The 11758-nt window shown below is 43.5% G+C and overlaps 1 protein-coding gene across 1 annotated transcript in view; it reads right to left on the bottom strand.

Annotated features, from left to right (window-relative positions):
- The window catches only part of LOC147021120 (uncharacterized), a 142763-nt gene that overhangs the window by 130013 nt on the left and 992 nt on the right, over positions 1-11758 (bottom strand). The gene's annotated exons all lie outside the window — the stretch shown is intronic.

Here is an 11758-nt window from a genome sequence, read left to right as displayed (position 1 = left end):
TCATCAAAGTTGAATCAATTCGTCCTTGTCACACACCCAACCTGTCCACAAAATTTCGTCCGAATCCATCCATAAATTCTTGAGATATCCTGCTCACAAACAAACGATGAAAGCATAACCACCATTCACCTTTGGTGGCGGAGGTAAAGAACAGTCATAAACTTGCAAAAGCTCTAAATATCAGACAATTTCCTGAATTGGAATAATCAACATCGGCGACTAAAATAAGTTCACCCAAACCATAAATATATGGCAACAAATCTTGGAATTAAATGGTTTATTGTGGTGAAAATTGTTTGCATTTTATCGCCATCATGGGAGAGACTCCAGCTAAGTGATTGTTCTCACCATCACTGACCTGCAATGACTTTGTGAAGAAGAAGCAATACTCTACAACCTTGCCTCTATAAACTGTAGTTGTAGTTATTGTAACTCATGATGAGGTTATGCATTATCCAAAGAGATTAGTAACATATCTACATCTTCTTCTTCTCTTTTTTATATAAATAAAAGCGAAAGTGTGCATGTCTATGTCTGGTAACTACTCCAAGACCCTTAGGCCGATCGACACCAAATTTTCAAGGTATACACGGGGGGGGGGGGGGACTGAGACATTAGGAGATCTGTGGAAGGGAGAGGGATGGGGTGGGGAACATAGGGTAGACAAGATGGACACCACAAGGACTTTCAGGAAGGAAAGCAGGGAATTTGAAGGAGGTGGGTTTGGGGTGGATTAACGGGGATAGAAAAGATCGAGGATTTGGATGGGGGACGATAAAAGGTGGTGGTGAACGGCTGTTTTGAAGGCCTGGAGGGAAGAATGAGGTTGAAGAGAGTGAGGGAGTTTAATCCAAAGGTGGGGAAAAAAAGAGGAATAAAAGAGTGAAGGTGAGTAGCGATTCGTGATTTTGGTAGTTTTACCAGAACGGGGTTGCTGGCGGACCTGTCCCCACCACACCTGCGGAAACGTGGTGGGGACAGATCGCATGCAGAGCAAGGGGGAGGGGGGGGGGAGGTGAGACCGGAGAGGAGACTGTAGAAGACAAAGACCACCGACCTGACCTGCCTGCGGTGAGAGTGAGAGACCCAAAGACTCAGCCTCATCGTGGGGGATACCAATGATCCGAAATGCCTTGGTTTCCACAACATGAAGCCGAGAAAGGTGAGAGGTGGAGTCTTCTTGCAATATACAGACTATACTTTTTTCAGCAAGAAATGCACAAACTCCACCCACATCGAGGGTGAGGACTCTGCTCGTATTTACTAAACACAATTGTTTGCGTTATTGATTACTTGCGATGCAACTTGTGACAACAACACGCAACAGGTAAAAACTTTAAGATGTGCAGAGGTGAGTCGACTATGAGTTGAGGGTGAGTTGACTTGGTTTGTCGTGATGAGTGGGGAAGGGGAACGGGGAGGGTCAACATGGGAACAATTTAACCTGTTATCGCACATATCAAGATAGTTGGGGAGGCCGTCCCACAAGTGGGATAAAATGGGAACGTGAAAGAGTGGCGGTGGTTGCAAGTTTGAACTTGGGATGGATAATAAGGAATGGGTTGCTGAAAGAGCATGTGGGCCTGAAGGTGCCACAAGCAGATGAGGGAAAAGGAAGAATGAACGAGGAGGAATGATGAGAATCTTTCGGTGAAAATAAAGAATAAATGGAAAGTTTTTAGCACAGGTCTTTCACGAACCGGCTGGTCAGACAGACATTCGACTTTATGCCACAAGACTTTTTAATATGTTCAGGGTACCAGCAATAACCTGCTTCCTCTTCACGAAGGACACCATGAGATCTTTAACGTCCACGAATGATGGCAGACGGGCCATCCGGTCCCATCCCTCGGTCCATCCGAGGGATGGGACACACTGAAGCATCACCCTGCCTGTGAAACACCAGGATGACAGTTTATAGTTTGGTCAACATTCAAATCCTGGTTACACTGCTCAGTTACACTGAGCATACCTGAAAGCTATCTGAACGAATAATGGACAGTACTATTGGCTGTTGCCAGACTCGTCTTCAAATGCAAATGACAAAGATCGGTAAGATTTCTGTAGTTTGGAGCATCACTGCAGAAAGACACAGAAGTTCAACAACATATGACCAGAAAAGACCCCCAACAATTCAGGAATTTCTCGTGCATCACTAAATCATGGAAATCCGCCGATTCTGTATATAATGATTGGCCCGATCTCTCAATGGTGAAGAATAACTTCAAAAATTAAAATAAATTGCAGACACGGATCTTCACCAAAATGTAATCAATGCATCATTGTCACACACATAACCTGTCCACCAAATTTCGTCCGAATCCATCAAGAACTTCTTGAAATAGCATGTTCTATTTGTCTCTCAATGGTGAAAGATCACGTAAAAAAAATTGTGGTATCCGAATCCAGATTTCAACCAAAATCGAAGCAATTTGTCCTTGTCCCACACCCAACGTGTCCACCAAGTTTCATGTGAATCCGTCCATAACTTTTAGAAATAAATATTCTGCTCACAGACAGACAAACAAACAAGCTGGTAGGCGGCGATGGGTCGCCGAGCATGGAAACCATAAAATATAGAGCAAAATGGATGTTATATAGCGGATAGGGAATCACCTTAAGATTATGCATATCAAATCTCATCCAGTTCCATCTACTGATAACTACTCGGTATCCATTTGAATGAAAAGTACCGAAAATGCGGTTTGAAATTGGAAATTCCCAAAGTTCGAGGGGGTGCTGTGGGTGAACAAAGATCTAAATCGAAAATCCGGCTCGATCGTTTGTGCACAATGTATTCCAGACAATTAGTGTGAATTTTCATGACCATCTGAACCATAACCCGAGGAGTAGCAGCATTTGGCGCGAAAGCACCTCCAGCTCTCGCATATTATCGATTTTTGCACTAATTGACCTTTGACCCCTGACCTAAGCGAAATCGGACAATATGTCCTGAGGCAAAGTTGTAGTACTCATTGAGTACCATGAACCTGCAAAGTTTCATTCGTATCGATGCACTCGCCTGGTCGCTAGGGGGCTTCAATTTTCGAGCATACCCTAATTGTAGGGGGGTGCTGCGGGTAAAGTATTCCGTATATCACAAAAAAACGGAATATAGTTGATAGAGCATCACCTGTAGATCATTCGTGCAAAATTTCATAACCCTACGTGGGATAATGGCTTTAGGAATTTATTTCGCGTGAACGATATCGATTTTTAAGGTTTTTCGGTTGTTGCAAGGGAACCAAAGCGTCCTGAGCAACCATCACAACTTCCAAAGCACTAGGTCACAAGATGTACCTACCACCCAAGTTTGGTCAAAATTCGCCCACGTTTACTACCAATTATGCTGATGACAAACGAGCAAACATCCAAACAAACAGAATTACTGACAATAGGGGTCACCTATTTCAGCGACCGAACAAGGAAGATGCCACGCAGAGCACAAAACTTGCAAAATCGCTCAAACAAATTTTACCATAAAAAAAAGAATTGTCTGGTTGAATCCAATGGCCCGATCTGAAAATCCTCTTCAAATTTCAAGTCAATCAGATAACAATTGACGATTTTAGAAATCTGGCCCATGCCGAAAGATTCTGAAAACATTTATGAAAAATTATTTTCAATTTGACAATTCCATTTATAAGACTCTAAATATTACACGATTGGGCCACACAGAGGTAGTCTAATTTGAGCAGGAGGCGGCATTTTATAGATCATGTAGTTCGTTATCACTTTATTCACAACTTATCCTCCAAGGAGGCGAACAGCCATCTTGAAGCCCTGGATGAAAGAAAGAGTTTGAATGGAGGAAAGAATGAGGGACTTGGTTCTACAGGCAATAAAAGATGAACAAATGACTGGAGTAGAGCAGTGAGCTTGGATTTGGGTGTTTGACTGGAAGGGTTACTGGCAGACCATGTGCACCCTGGAAAAACCTAGGGTTTGGAAGGGGGGGAGGGGTGTGGCAGAGCACCGAAAGGGCACAGATTGCAAGACCAGAAAGGAGGCATAAGACGACAAAGGCCACCATTCTGTATGCAATGCGAGAGTATCGTAACTGGTAGCAATTCAGCTTCAGTGGAGGAGATTCCAATGATTTTGAGTGCCTTGGTCTTCATGGCAGCGAGATGTGCAAGGTGTGTGGCAGGTGGTGGAGCAGTACTCCATCAAGTTATTAATTGAGGCCTTGTATATGTGATATGCGAAAGAAGAAAAAAATAATAATAATAAAAAAAAACTTTGCATGACAGTGGATGCCCATTCAGTGCTGGCTTTGGAGGTCAACCGTGATATCTCGTTTGCCCGAGAGAGATCATGGCTGATGGTGAGGTCCAAAAGTTTGAATGACTGAACTTCAAGCAGTTTGTCAAGGAAGTTTATGGGATGGTTCACCAGACGGTCCCGTCAGAGAGACACGGTGAGTGTGTGGGATTTGTCGGGATTGAAAGACATATTCCAAGTGTTGGACCGGCTCCAGATTCTATCAATCCTCGATTCCTCATGCACTCCGATTTGTCGAGCGTACGATTTTGTAATCTTGACTCAGGCCGATGTGCTTGGCCCCTAATTTCTCCATTCACTACGGTACATTCCTTTACAAGGCAATTTTAAAAGCAATCAATCAATTTCTTATGATCACACTTTCCATTTAGAAACCAAATGTCAAAGTGATTTACAGAATTAGGAGGAGGTAAGAAAATTTTTCAAAAGCAACAGGAAAAAAAACAAAAAAAACATGACAATTCAGAATAGATAAAAACTGCAATTGATGAGGCTGTGTGCATTTTAAATGGCAGAGAGTTCAACAGTTAGGGAACACATCCGAAGAATGCGCGATTGCCAAAAGTCTTCATCCTCGGGCAAGGCGCTCGCAGGGGATTCGTGTTGTTCGACTGCAGCATTTAAGGCGTGATTCGGTTAGAAATGTATGCAGGAACCAATTCATGGTTGGCTTCAAGGCTGATCAGCGGAATTTTTAAAATCTATAAGTTGATGTATTGGGAGCCAGTTAAGTGTTCTGAAGATCGAAGCGATGCGATATAATTTATGAGCTTGAACTACGAGCCTGGCAGCCATATTATGAATGAGTTATCAGGACACTGGGCATGTTCCAAGTTGTAAGTTGGAACAGCAATACTTCGTTCACAGTGTCTGTAAATGGTTTGTGACGAGTCCCATTAGATGGGCAGCCGATAGACATATTCGGCTTGACCAAGCCGCTGGTGTTACAGCTTGGTGGAACGTTTGATCGAGTTAGTTCATTGAGGTGCCGTCGTGAAATGGCAAGAAGCTTGGTTAAAGGTTAAGTTTCCCATCTTCACACTCCTCGGGAAGGACAGAGTATGTTTGTTTGCTCAGAGCTGCTCAACATGTCTGTGATTAACAATCTCTTGACAAAACGGTCTACAATCGGCACTTTTGAAAATATGTTCGGTACCTTCATGATTCGTAGGACTTTTTATTTATTTCTTTCTTTTTACTCCGATCCTCTTCCAAAGTCCACACATTTGCAGCATATTCAACTTGGATCATAATGGTTATGATGTAGTCGATAGTGGCATCACCTGTGGTACACCACATGTACAACAAGATCACTTATAGAGTTACCTCTGCCACCGAAGGTGGATGGAGGTTATGTTTTCACCCGTCTGTCTGTCTGTAAGCAGGATATATATATATTTAGTTACGGACGGATTTGGACGAAACTTGGTGGATAGAGTTGGGTGTGTGAAGATCCGGATCCGGATCCGAGAATGTTTTAATTTTTGAAGTGACTTTTCACCATTGAGAGATGGGGTCAAAAACGATGTGCAGTACAGCATGATATCTCAAAATGTTGTGGATGAGTTGGGTCGGTGATAAGAACAAGCCGATTCGATTTTGGTTCAGGTTTGAGCTATGGATATAGATCCGGACTATCAGTGGGATACAAAACATAAACTGTTCAGCCTGGTGGAGGTATGCGCTCCAACGAGTCCGTTCTCGTTAAAGATAGAAAAGCCCGTTTTAGCATAATATTTGTCTCAAATATTAAAATTGTTTGGGGGCTGCCAGGATGGTCTAAGCACACTCGCCTCTGAGCTGTATAGCCCGGGTTTGCATCTCAGCCCAGCTATAAAATGTCATCCTGGTGTTCATAGTCAGGGAGACGCATCGATACATCGGCGTGTGCTGTCCCTCCCTCGGATGGACGTTAAACTGGGCATCCCGTCTGCCACCATTAGTTGGTGGACGTTCAAGATCCCATGCTGTACTTTGCAAAGAGTTGGCGAGCTATCGCATGTGCCCTGAAGAAATCACAAATTCCTTTTCTAACTTACCAAGTCAAATGCCAGTCTGGGCCAGCCAGCTTGTGAAAGAATTGGGCCAAAAACTTTCCATGCCCGACCCCATGAGAAGGTGAGAATAATAATTGTGGACATTAAAGACTCAACAACTCGACGACTTTTATGCCAGTTCCCAGATTCCTCGAGGGTCGGTGGTCTTGACCACCATAGCAATGTTACAAGACTGCCATCCGGTCTCTTCACAGAAGCACCAGCGAGCGTACAGCTCAGTAACAGTTACGACTCTGTGGCTCGTCTCTATTCCGGCATGGAGGTGGAAAGGTTATAATTTGCAGTCATTGGCATCACCATCCCGACCTTTCTCATTCCCTCCCAGATTGCTAAGCTCAGATTTGCCAATACGATTCAGCCATCACGGCGTGAGCACCAGTGCCATTTAGAGGATAAGTCTCAGCTGTAACTATGGTTACAATTGTGGAGCAGTGAACAGTACAAGTGAAGAGGGACAAACAACACATCTGTGCTTAAATAGTGCTCTTTTTGGAAGCCTTGGAATTGGTGTCAACATGAAATGCCAATTTTGACGACGGCTGAGAATGAAGCATGGAAGAGTTTAAACACAGGTGATTGTTGTGTGGGAAAAGTCGAGGTGTGGATCGGCAGTTTGGTCTTGAGAAGTGTGAAAATACAAGAGCTGGTTTAAATTGAACGTGGAGGTAATTTGACGCGAATAAAATTTGCGAGTGGATAATACTGGTGGTATCAAGGGCTTTGGCGGTGAAGCAAGGTACGAGGCGGATATATTGCACGGTCTCCAAGTTGCTAAGCTACGAGAATGCACACAAGCAGTGCTGTCAATGTTTGCTTAATAAGCTTGCCTTTGGTCTCCAAGGGTGTCGACAACACCATCAATGGTTTGTTTGGCTTCCATTCATCGAGTAAACCATGTTTTCACATTGGCAATAGGGAAGCACGATGTCAGGATTCCAACTACCACACAACAGAGAACGTGTTGTTAATCTGTACATTTCAAACACAATAGACTGGTCTGGTCGAAATAAAGACAAAATAACTTTCCCAGCTACCAGGACAGTTCAGAGGTAGCATTTCATCACCGGAAACTAGAGTCGTTGTTCGATTCCGGGACCGACATTAAAAACTGCTATCCTAGCGCTTGATCGGTGACGGGGTAATTCATCACGAGTATGCAATGCTTTGGGGTGGGAGTCAAGCAAACTTTCTGCTCTGCTCATATTTATGACACTTTTCCAAAAGAGCAGGCCATCGTGTTGATAGCTCGGTATCGTGGGAGCCTGTGAATGCTGCTTGTGTCATTTTCGAGGGGAGCGGCTGTGCCGCTGATGCTCTCCATTAAGAGTAAGCTGGTACTCATTTTGCCGACCTCAGAAGGATAACAGGCTGAGTCAACCCCACCTGGTGTTAATTCAATGTCTGACGGGGATTGAAACTCAAGACCCTAAGATCTTATACCAGACATCTTAACTATTAAGCCACCACCAGGTTTATTATGTATCAATGACTTGACCAAATGTTGCATTGTTCCACTCATCAACAGGGTGCACAGCATCAGCGATATAGCCAACCCCCCCCCCCCCCATAAGATTTGATGCAACCAACAGCCACATGGAAAACAAATGAAGTATCTTTGCATTCAGAACATATATATATATATATATATATATATATATATATATATATATATATATATATATATATATATATATATATATATATATATATATATATATATATATATATATATATAGTCAACATGCAAACATGACTAATAACATGACAAAAGGCATTAAGGGAGTGTCATGTTCACTAGTCTCACCCGAAAATGTTTGTGAGACGATTGAAACGTGTGTGTGCGTGCGTGCATGCGTGTGCCGCCACCAGTCTTCATCTCCATTTGCGAGTCTCTGAGACTGAACGGAGCCTTCCCTGGTCTCAAAGCACCAATCTTCACCCCAAGCAAGGAACCACAACTCTTGAACAAAGCAGTCTCCTTATCCATGCTGCATCCCCTCCACCTTCGGGGGTTCACCTGATCCCACCCGGGGACATCCCCACTCACCTGGACACGGCTGCCACTGGTCGCCATCTCCATACGTGGTCCCACCGAAGCTCGGTCCCATCCGTCCACGGCGAGAAGGAGCCGCAGAGCGAGTCGGCAAAAGGGAGGCATCCTCAGCAAGAGGAACGAAGCGCACCAAGAGTGTCGACAAAGTGCAATAAGTTTCACGGCTAAGCCGAGTTCCAAACGCCTCGGCCTCACCTAAGTTGTTATATTCAGCGTGGTCCTCGACCCCACCAAGCTAGGTCCCACTCTCAACAGGATGGAGTCGATAAAGCCTTCCAACCAGCATGGCCAGGCTGCATCCCAAATGCATGTCGAACGGCGTGACACCATGTACCATGCGCGTGGTCCTATTTCCTACCAAAGCTGCTGCCCTCGTCACGGTCTTCGGTTCCATCGAAGATGTTAGTCAACGTGTCTTCGTCGCCATTAGTTCCTGATGTGAGGGAGTTGGTACGCTTTGCCGCCTCCCCCTTGCCGCCATCATGTGTCCATGTCTCAATATTTTCGCTTAAAAAACAGAAAGCTTCTCTGCAACCGCTTGTCTGATTGATACGAGATTTAAACATAGGAGGGGCTCCCCATGGAGAATATTTTGACAACTCTGACATCATAGGTCAGATGGTATGGCAGCCATATTGGATTAAAGGGGGAAAAAAATGGACACCATCTTCTCCGAAACCACTGAATGAAAAAAAATTGAAATTTTGGCATACGTCAACTCCCGGTGGAGTATGTCGGGTGATAACGATGACGTCATCGGTGAGGCATTCCAGCCATAATTGGTTGAATCAAAATCCTAATCCCCCCCAAAAAAATCCAAAACTTCATATTTCTGATCTTCAATTTGATGTGAGTGAAGAATTAAATTTATGATGTCATCGGTCACGTGGTCTGGTGGCCATATTGGTTTTAAAAATAAAAGTGTAAAAAATAAAATTAAAATAAAAAATATCTTCTCCAGAATCGCTTAACAGATCGCTGCAAAACTTCATACACATCATCGACGAGCCGTGGGAAAAATAAATCGTTTAAATTGTTTTTTTTTTCTTCATATTCATCTTCATTGACACAATTTAGCCCCAATGTGAACGAAAGTGGTCATTAAATATCTTAATAACCAATCAATAAAGCTATGTGGGTAATGGCAACATGTGGGCCATAATGGAGTACATTGAAGACACAGTTATATGGGCCATAATATGGAACATTGATGACACGGTTATACGGGCCATAATAGGGTACATTGATGACACGGTTATATGGGCCATAATATGGAACATTGATGACACGGTTATACGGGCCATAATAGGGTACATTGATGACACGGTTATATGGGCCATAATATGGAACATTTAGACACGGTTATATGGGCCATAATATGGTACATTGATGACACGGTTATATGGGCCATAATGGGGTACATTGACGACACTGTTATATGGGCCATAATGGGGTACATTGACGACACTGTTATATGGGCCATAATGGGGTACATTGACGACACGGTTATATGGGCCATAATAGGGTACATTGATGATACGGTTATATGGGCCATAATAGGGTACATTGATGACACGGTTATATGGGCCATTGATGACACGGTTATATGGGCCATAATAGGGTACATTGATGACACGGTTATATGGGCCATAATTAGGTACATTGATGACACGGTTATATGGGCCATAATTAGGTACATTGATGACACGGTTATATGGGCCATAATGGGGTACATTGTTGACATGGTTATATGGGCCATAATATGGTACATTGTTGATACGGTTATATGGGCCATAATATGGTACATTGATGACACGGTTATATGGGCCATAATAGGGTACATTGATGACACGGTTATATGGGCCATAATAGGGTACATTGATGACACGATTATATGGGCCATAATGGGGTACATTGACGACACGGTTATATGGGCCATAATAGGGTACATTGATGATACGGTTATATGGGCCATAATGGGGTACATTGATGACACGGTTATATGGGCCATAATAGGGTACATTGATGACACGGTTATATGAGCCATAATAGGGTACATTGATGACACGGTTATATGGGCCATAATAGGGTACATTGATGACACGGTTATATGGGCCATAATAGGGTACATTGATGACACGGTTATATGGGCCATAATGGGGTACATTGATGACACGGTTATATGGGCCATAATGGGGTACATTGATGACACGGTTATATGGGCCATAATGGGGTACATTGATGACACGGTTATATGGGCCATAATGGGGTACATTGATGACACGGTTATATGGGCCATAATGGGGTACATTGACGACACGGTTATATGGGCCATAATGGGGTACATTGACGACACGGTTATATGGGCCATAATGGGGTACATTGACGACACAGTTATATGGGCCATAATGGGGTACATTGACGACACGGTTATATGGGCCATAATGGGGTACATTGACACGGTTATATGGGCCATAATGGGGTACATTGACGACACGGTTATATGGGCCATAATCGGGTACATTGACAACACGGTTATATGGGCCATAATGGGGTACATTGTTGACACGGTTATATGGGCCATAATATGGTACATTGTTGACACGGTTATATGGGCCATAATGGGGGACATTGACGACACTGTTATATGGGCCATAATGGGGTACATTGACGACACGGTTATATGGGCCATAATAGGGTACATTGATGATACGGTTATATGGGCCATAATAGGGTACATTGATGACACGGTTATATGGGCCATTGATGACACGGTTATATGGGCCATAATAGGGTACATTGGTGACACGGTTATATGGGCCATAATTAGGTACATTGATGACACGGTTATATGGGCCATAATGGGGTACATTGTTGACACGGTTATATGGGCCATAATATGGTACATTGTTGACACGGTTATATGGGCCATAATATGGTACATTGATGACACGGTTATATGGGCCATAATAGGGTACATTGATGACACGGTTATATGGGCCATAATATGGTACATTGATGACACGGTTATATGGGCCATAATAGGGTACATTGATGACACGGTTATATGGGCCATAATAGGGTACATTGATGACACGGTTATATGGGCCATAATGGGGTACATTGATGACACGGTTATATGGGCCATAATGGGGTACATTGATGACACGGTTATATGGGCCATAATGGGGTACATTGACGACACGGTTATATGGGCCATAATAGGGTACATTGATGATGCGGTTATATGGGCCATAATAGGGTACATTGATGACGCGGTTATATGGGCCATAATAGGGTACATTGATGACACGGTTATATGGGCCATAATAGGGTACATTGATGACACGGTTATATGGGCCAC

Source organism: Eptatretus burgeri, chromosome 8 (genome assembly GCF_056783735.1).
Source record: "Eptatretus burgeri isolate ZD-2024b chromosome 8, Ebu_testis_v1, whole genome shotgun sequence".
Taxonomy (NCBI): domain Eukaryota; kingdom Metazoa; phylum Chordata; class Myxini; order Myxiniformes; family Myxinidae; genus Eptatretus; species Eptatretus burgeri.
This window is presented reverse-complemented; position numbering and strand designations above follow the sequence as displayed.